Source organism: Cherax quadricarinatus, chromosome 39 (genome assembly GCF_038502225.1).
Source record: "Cherax quadricarinatus isolate ZL_2023a chromosome 39, ASM3850222v1, whole genome shotgun sequence".
NCBI classification, from domain to species: domain Eukaryota; kingdom Metazoa; phylum Arthropoda; class Malacostraca; order Decapoda; family Parastacidae; genus Cherax; species Cherax quadricarinatus.
Window position 1 is genome coordinate 19096887 of NC_091330.1, and position 8837 is coordinate 19105723.

Here is an 8837-nt window from a genome sequence, read left to right on the forward strand (position 1 = left end):
TAAACTGGGAAGATATCCTAAGCAACACAGATCCAAACCTGTCTTGAACAAATTAATTCTGTGGCACCTTAGGTATGCTCAAGGCATATTCCTTTAACCCTTTGAGGGTTTTGGTCGTACTAGTACGTCTTATGCGTAGGGGTTTTTGTCGTACTAGTACGCATAAATTCTAGCGGCCTCAAATCTCACAGGAAAAGGCTGATAAGCCTAGATGTGAGAGAATGGGTCTGTGTGGTGGGTGTGCGCAGTAGGAAAAAAATCTGGGACCCAGTGGTGCATTGTGGGAATGCCATCATAGTACACAATTTCCACGTGCCCTGTGGTAAGAAGTTCCTCACTCCTCGGCGAATTGGGACACTTTTGTTCCCCAGTGACAGTTCTAATACAGATGGAAGTGACAGTGAAGATGAGTTTCAAGGTTCTGGTGAGGTTTTGACCGAAACTAATGACCATAATATGGGTAATAGTGAGGAAAACCCAGACAACCCACAGCCTTCCACCTCTGGTGCTGGGCCATCTTGTTCACGTTCAGTTGTACCAGAATCAAAGAGGAAACTCCTATTTTCCAAAATCCCAGACTCAGATGTGAGCATTGGTGATGATAGTGATAGTGATTATGAACTACAAGCTCTTCAAACTTGTTCCAAGAATGGAGAAGGAGGAGGAGGCAGAGGAGGAGGAGGCAGAGGAGGAGGAGGCAAGAGGAGGAGGAGGAGGCAAGAGGAGGAGGAGGCAGAGGAGGAGGAGGAGGAGGAAGAAGAAGAGGAGGAGGAGGAGGAGGAGGAGGAGGAGGAGGAGGAAGAGGAAGAGGAAGAGGAAGAGGAAGAGGAAGAGGAAGAGGAAGAGGAAGAGGAAGAGGAAGAGGAAGAGGAGGAGGAGGAGGAGGAGGAGGAGGAGAAGAGGAGTAGGAGGAGGAGGAGGAGGAGGAGGAGGAGGAGGAGGAGGCGAGGAGGAGGAGGAGGAGGAGGTGGAGGAGGAGGAAGAAGAGGAGGAGGAGGAGGAGGAAGGAGGAGGAGGAGGAGGAGGAGGAGGAGGAGGAGAAGGAAGAAGAGGAGGAGGAGGAGGAGGAGGAAGAAGAAGAGGAGGAGAAGGAAGAAGAAGAATACGTAATGATAACAATAATACATAATAATAATAATACATAATAATAATAATACATAATAATAATACATAATAATAATAATAGGTAATAATAAATGTTCACCCATGACAGTAACAAGATAAGGGGAGATAACATCTGATAAGTGCTGACGTTTGATGAGGGTAAATGAGGGTAGAGCTGATGCCAAAAGATGAGATAAACATCTCCCTCCCTTTGTTTTTGCTGGTATACTAACATTTCTGTCTGTCTATTTGCCTGTCTGTCAAGCTCCCTGTCTATCCGTCTAGCTCTCTGTCTCAGAGAGCCACAAGACTGTGTCATCACTTTTACTCACATCTTCAAGCAGAGTATAGCACTTTGTCTGGGTTTCTTGGGTTATCCTAGGTAATTTATACTATGTATACTTGTATTTATGTGTACCTGTGAGACAGAGATAAAAAGACAGATAGAATGAGGGAGAAAGATAATTAGATAGAATGGAGGAAGGGAAGCAGCATCCGACCCCATTGTTTTGACAGGCGGGAGGGGGGAGTGAGTAATGAGACAATATGTCATTTTGACAGCTGCCGACTCCTGGTAATTTACACTATGGAGGAGGAGGAGGAGAAGGAGAAGGAGGAAGAGTAGGGGGAAGAGGAAGAAGAGGAGGAGGAGGAAGAGGAGGAGGAAGAGGAAGAGTAGGAGGAAGAGGAATAAGAGGAAGAGGAGGAGAAAGAGGAATATTAGGAGGAAGATTAGGGGGAAGAGGAGGAAGAGGAAGAAGAAGAGGAGGAGGAAGAGTAGGAGGAAGAGGAAGAGTAGGAGGAAGAGGAAGAAGAGGAGGAGGAGGAAGAGGAGGAGGAGGAAGAGGAAGAGTAGGAGGAAGAGGAAGAGGAACAGTATGAGGAAGAGTAGGGGGAAGAGGAGGAAGAGTAGGGGGAAGAGGAGGAAGAGGAAGAAGAGGAGGAGGAGCGTGGAACACTAGTACACTGGTACTGGTACACTAACATTTCTGTCTGTCTATTTGTCTGTCTGTCAAGCTCCCTGTCTATCTGTCTATCCATCTAGCTCTCTGTCTCAGAGAGCCACAAGACTGTGTCATCACTTTTACTCACATCTTCAAGCAGAGTATAGCACTTTGTCTGGATTTCTTGGGTTATCCTAGGTAATTTATACTATGTATACTTGTATTTATGTGTACCTGTGAGACAGAGATAGACAGACAGATAGAAAGAGAGAGACAGATTGAAAGAGATAGAATGAGGGAGAAAGATAAAACACCATTGTGTATGACACCATGTTTCAGAGTTCCACAAGCTGCAGAACTAATAGGAATATGTTCAGTGACTGTATATTGGTATATATATTATAGAACAATAATAAACAATGTTTTGTATTGTTTGTTTTTGTAAACAAGTTTTGTAAACAATATATTGATAATTATGTTTGTGTGCTTATTGTGTTGTATACAACGAGTGTATATATGTACATTGCACCTAACTTTGGTCTCATAGGCCACATAAGTTATGTGAAAAAATAAAATAGTGAAAAAAACAACAAACCTTCAAATACAAGTAAACTAAAGTTTACCGGGTGAGCGGCAGTCGCCGCTGTTGCCATACGCGGCTCATTTTCTGCAAACTTCATGCATCCATATCTCCGTAAGTATTGATGGTAAATTTTTTTTGTTTATCCTATAATGTTTAGAAAAAAAAAAACTATTTTTTCATAAGAAAAAATAATTTTTTTTTTTTTGAAATTTGGCCGACCCTGAGAACGAGTTTCGGAGAGGGCCTGTCGACCCTCAAAGGGTTAAGGAAAAGGAGGAGAAGATGTAAACTAGAAAGAGTGAACATTAAAATGGTATAAAATACCGACAGGTTGTTAGGTAAGACACATATGCAACAGTTAGGTATCTTTATTATGAAACGTTTCACCTACACATAATAAAGATACCTAACTGTTGCATATGTGTCTTACCTAACAACCTGTCAGTATTTTATACCATTTTAATGTTCAATCTGTCAGACACTGCAACACAAGGGTATCTTGGTACAGACCTGCAATCAACTTCGACAACTTCCACTAGTGAGAGCGGCTGGATTTGAGAGGGACCTGACCTCTCAACATCTGAGTTCTTACCTCTTCTAGTGACCTACGTCTCACCTCTTGGCGCTATATAGGCTCCATCCTGTCACTTCATCTCCATATTGTTTCATACTATGGAACAATGCTCTTCTCCAGACTGAGGGACTGACCACCTCAAACTTTAAGGGTGATGGACTGATTACATCGTCTTCAAGTATCTTCTGCTTCTATCAACTTTTCTGTACTCGACTGAAGAAGCCTACTGTGTAGGCGAAACGTTTCATAATAAAGATACCTAACTGTTGCATATGTGTCTTACCTAACAAACTAGAAAGAGAAAGGCGCTCCCTATACAGGCGAAGGCAAAGTATAACAGAGCGACTAAAAGAGACCAGTATATCTGTAATACGTAGGGAGATACTAGTCAGAGAAATAACAAACATCAAATTAAAGTTAAAGGAATTTTACAGGAGCCAAGATATGCAGGAAGAACTAAAAACCATAAATGAAATTGAAAGAAACTCAAAATACAGTGAACCCCCGCATAACGATCACCTCCGAATGCGACCAATTATGTAAGTGTATTTATGTAAGTGTGTTTGTACGTGTATGTTTGGGGGTCTGAAATGGACTAATCTACTTCACAATATTCCTTATGGGAACAAATTCGGTCAGTACTGGCACCTGAACATACTTCTGGATTGAAAAAATATCGTTAACCGGGGGTCCACTGTATTTCTTTTCTTATGCCAAACTAAAGTTGAGAACAACATCCAGTATTGAGCCCTTACTTAAATGAGATGGGTTCTACACAGATGACAGCAAGGAAATGAGTAAACTACTCTAATCCCAATATGACTCGGTTTTTAGCGAGCTGTTAACCAGGCTAAGAGTCAATGACCTAAATTATTTTTTTATGAGAGACAGAATTTGGTAGACTCGAACGTATCTGATATTATCCTGACACCAAATGACTTCGAAAAGGCGATAAATGACATGCCCATGCACTCTGCCCCAGGCCCAGACTCATGGAACTCTCTGTTCATCAAGAACTGCAAGAAGCCCCTATCATGTGCTTGTAACATCCTGTGGAGAGGGAGCATGGACACTGGGGTCATCCAACAGTTGCTAAAAACAACAGACATAGCCCCACTCCACAAAGGGGGCAGTAAAGCAACAGCAAAGAACTACAGACCAACAGTGCTAACATCTCATATCAAAAAAATCTTTGAATGGGTTCTAAGAAGCAAGACAGCCACTAATCTAGATACCTATCAGTTGCACAACCAGGACAACATGGGTTTAGAGCAGGTTGCCCCTGCCTGTCCCAACTACTGGACCACTATGACAAGGTTCTGGATGCTCTAGAAGACAAACAAAATGCAGATGTAGTGTACACAGACTTTGCAAAAGCCTTGACAAGTTTGACCATGGTGTAATAGCACACAAAATGCATGATAATGGAATAACAGGAAAAGTTGGTAGATGGACCTATATTTTCATAACAAATAGAACACAAAGAGTAGTAGTAAACAGAGTAAAGTCTGACAAGGCTACGGTGAATAGCTCTGTTCCACAAGGCACAGTCCTTGCTCCCATCCTGTCCTCATCCTCATACCTTACATAAACAGGGATATAAGCCACAGCATCATGTCTTCCTTTGCAGATGACACCCGAATCTGCATGACAGTGTCTTCCACTGAAGACACCACAAGACTCCAGGCAGACATGAACTAAATCTTTAAATTGGCCACAGAAAACAATATGAAGTTCAATGATGAGAAATTTCAATTTGTACTCTGATATGGAAGACGTGAGGAAATTAAAACTATATCTGATTATAAAACAAATTCCAACCATACAACAGAGTGAAAAATTAATGTAAAAGACCTGGGAGTGATCATGTCGGAGGATCTCACCTTCAAGGACCATAACATTGTATCAATCACATCTGCTAGAAAAATGACAGGATGGATAATGAGAACCTTCAAAACTAGGGATGCCAAGCCCATAATGACACTCTTCAGGTCACTTGTTCTATCTAGGCTGGAATATTGCTGCACACTAACAGCACCTTTCAAGGCAGGTGAAATTGATGACCTAGAAAATGTACAGAGAACCTTCACGGCACACATAACTGTAATAAAACACCTAAATTATTGGAAACGCTTGAAATTCCTCAACTAACACTCCCTAGAATGCAGGCGGGAAAGATACATGGTTATATATACACTTGGAAAATCCTAGAGGAATCAGTACCAAACTTGCACACGACAATCACTCCCTATGAAAGCAAAAGACTCGGCAGACGATGCAACATCCTCGCAATGAAAAGCAGAGGTGCCACTAGCACGACAAGAGACAACACAATAAGTGTCAGGGGCCCAAGACTGTTCAACTGCCTTCCATCATACATAAGGGGGATTACCAATAGACCCCTGGCTGTCTTCAAGAAAGTGCTGGACAGGCACCTAAAGTCAGTACCTGACCAGCCAGGCTGTGTTTCATATGTCGGGTTGCGTGCGGCCAACAGCAACAGCCTGGTTGATCAGGCCCTGATCCACCATGAGGCTTGGTCACAGACCAGGCCACTGGGGCATTGACCCCCATAACCCTCTGCAGGTATACTTCAGGATGCGACCCACACCAGTCAACTAACACCCAGGTACCCATTTCACTGATGGGTCAACATGGACATAAGGTGTAAGAAAACAAGCCCAATTTTCCACCCTTGCTGGGAATTGAACCCAGACCCTCAGTGAGTGAAACGAGAGCTTTACCTACCAGGCCACGAGCCACCTATAACAGATAAGAAACAAACCACAGAAACTTGAAACAAAATTAATTAGTGTTCACACAAGAAAATCAGAGATGTGCAAATTTCAATGTGTAAAATAATGTGGTGGCTGAAGACAAACTACAGAATATAGTATACACTGCGCAGGTGTCAAAAATAACTGAACTACAGTAGTCAAGAAATACAACTAAAACTAAAAATGTATAAATTACCAGCTGCTGATGCTGTCTCATTAATAAAGATATTGAAATGTTATAGAAATATCTGATACATCAATCTGGAGAATGGAATTTTACTGTTTAATTTAAGGAAGGAGAGTACTTCTAATTTCTTGGATGAAAAGCCCTTATCTTGTCTTCCTCCTCATAAAAATACTCTCTGGAAACTTAGGTACAAGTATAATTATCATATATATACTGTAACTTACCTAGGATAACAAAAAAGTTAGACTAAGTGACTCAGTTCCACTGAGGTCCATGTAATATCTTATTATTTAAACTTTAAAAGTTAAAATAGCTAAGTAACTCAACTATGTGAAAATAAATTACAATAAAATAAGATATATTAGGAATAAGGTAAACCGAGAAATTTACTGTACTCTTCAAATGTTCAGTATACAGGGTATATACTCATTATAGATATATTCACTATAAGCAGTAACCAGTGTGAGTCTTTCAGCACCTTTAATATTTCTTAAAAAGCAGTGAATAATGATTGTCAAGGAATATGAAGGAGGTTTTCTCACAAGTTTAACACAATACCAGAGTACGAGAGTGAGAGTACCAGTTACTATGGTAACCAACACTACATACTCACTAACCTTTACTCAACAATATTTACACAATTTATTTGTATTACTCTTATTATTATTACTGCTATTAATATTGTTATTGCAGCAGCAACACTATTATTATTATTATTATTATTATTATTATTATTATTATTATTATTATTATTATTATTATTATTATTATTATTATTATTATTATTATTATTATTATAAGCAGCAGCAGCAGCGCAGCGGCGGCGGCAGCAGTAGTAGTAGTAGTAGTAGTAATAGTAGTAGTAGTAGTAGTAGTAGTAGTAGTAGTAGTAGTAGTAATAGTAGTAGTAGTAGTAGTAGTAGTAGTAGTAATAATAATAATAGTAGTAGTAGTAGTAATAGTAGTAGTAGTAATAGTAGTAGTAGTAATAGTAGTAGTAGTAGTAGTAGTAGTAATAGTAGTAGTAATAGTAGTAGTAGTAGTAGTAGTAGTAGTAATAGTAGTAGTAGTAATAGTAGTAGTAATAGTAGTAGTAGTAATAGTAGTAGTAGTAATAGTATTAGTAGTAGTAGTAGTAATAGTAGTAGTAGTAATAGTAGTAGTACACCAAATCCAGTCATTCCTGGAGTGGAACCACAGTCGATGGCCTCCACTCCAAACCAACAGATACAGATACTAATGCCGGAAAAAAATCCCCCCCCCAGTACCAACAATACCACCAGTCCGATAACATTCTTCTTTGCAAATATACAGGGTCTAAAGCCAGCAACAAACAACAAAATACCTTTCATCCGTGGACTGCTTGCAGAGGCAAAGGCAATGTTCGCGGCTTTCACTGAGACCCACATAAAGGATCACTTGGACAACGAAATATGGATACCAGGCTACAACCTATACAGATGTGACAGAGTGAACAGGAAAAAGGGGGGGGTTGGCCTGTACATTGCAGAGTCACTTGTTTGCACAGAACTGCTAAATGCCTCAAATGATGTAGTGGAAGTTTTAGCAGTAAAGGTCGAGAACCAAAACCTAGTCATTGTGGTAGTCTATAAGCCTCCGGATGCAACATCCCAGCAATTCCAGGAACAGCTGTTAAAAATTGACCACTGTCTGGAAAATCTTCCAGCTCCTGCACCCAACATCTTGCTCCTGGGGGATTTCAACTTAAGGCACCTAAATGGAGGAATATAGCAAATAATATTGTTGCAGTAATAACACCAGGAGGCAGCTCTGATGAAAACTCACACTCACGCGAGCTTTTAAATCTCTGCACAAAATTCAATTTAAACCAGCAAATAATAGAGCCTACTAGACTGGAGAATACACTAGACCTCATCTTCACTAACAATGATGATCTGATAAGAAATGTCACCATATCAAAAACAATATACTCAGATCACAACATAATTGAGGTTCAGACATGTATGCGCGGAGCCCCAGACCGACAAAATGAGATTAGTCACGAGGGAGCATTCACCAAATTCAACTTCAATAACATAAACATAAAGTGGGACCAAGTAAACCAAGTTCTAACCGATATAAGCTGGGAAGATGTACTAAGCAACACAGACCCCAACTTATGCCTAGAACAGATTAACTCGGTGGCACTCGATGTATGCACAAGGCTTATTCCTCTAAGAAAAAGGAGGAGTAGATGTAAAATAGAAAGAGACAGGCGCTCCCTTTACAGGCGACGGAAAAAAATAACAGAGCGGCTAAAAGAGGTCAATATATCTGAAATGCGTAGGGAGACACTGGTCAGAGAAATAACAAGCATCGAACTTAAGATAAAAGAATCCTTTAGGAGTCAGGAATCGCGGGAAGAACTAAAAGCCATAAATGAAATCGAAAGAAACCCAAAGTATTTCTTCTATGCCAAATCAAAATCGAGAACAACGTCCAGTATTGGGCCCCTACTTAAACAAGATGGGTCCTACACAGATGACAGCAAGGAAATGAGTGAGCTACTCAAGTCCCAATATGACTCAGTTTTTAGCAAGCCGCTAACCAGACTGAGAGTCAAAGATCAAAATTAATTTTTTATGAGAGAGCCACAAAATTTGATTAACACAAGCCTATCCGATGTTATCCTGACGCCAAATGACTT

The 8837-nt window shown here is 40.4% G+C and overlaps 1 protein-coding gene across 4 annotated transcripts in view; it reads right to left on the reverse strand.

Moving 5' to 3' along the window:
- BBS5 (Bardet-Biedl syndrome 5 protein) overlaps positions 1–6774 on the reverse strand; it is a 68469-nt gene extending 61695 nt beyond the window's left edge. For 2 of the 4 annotated variants that reach the window (XM_070092475.1, XM_070092478.1), the window contains exon 1: positions 6648–6774. The gene's annotated coding sequence lies outside the window, so the exon portion shown is untranslated. The remainder of the gene's footprint in view (positions 1–6647) is intronic. The other 2 variants (XM_070092476.1, XM_070092477.1) reach the window with 2 other exon arrangements.
- Positions 6775–8837: the final 2063 nt, after the last annotated feature.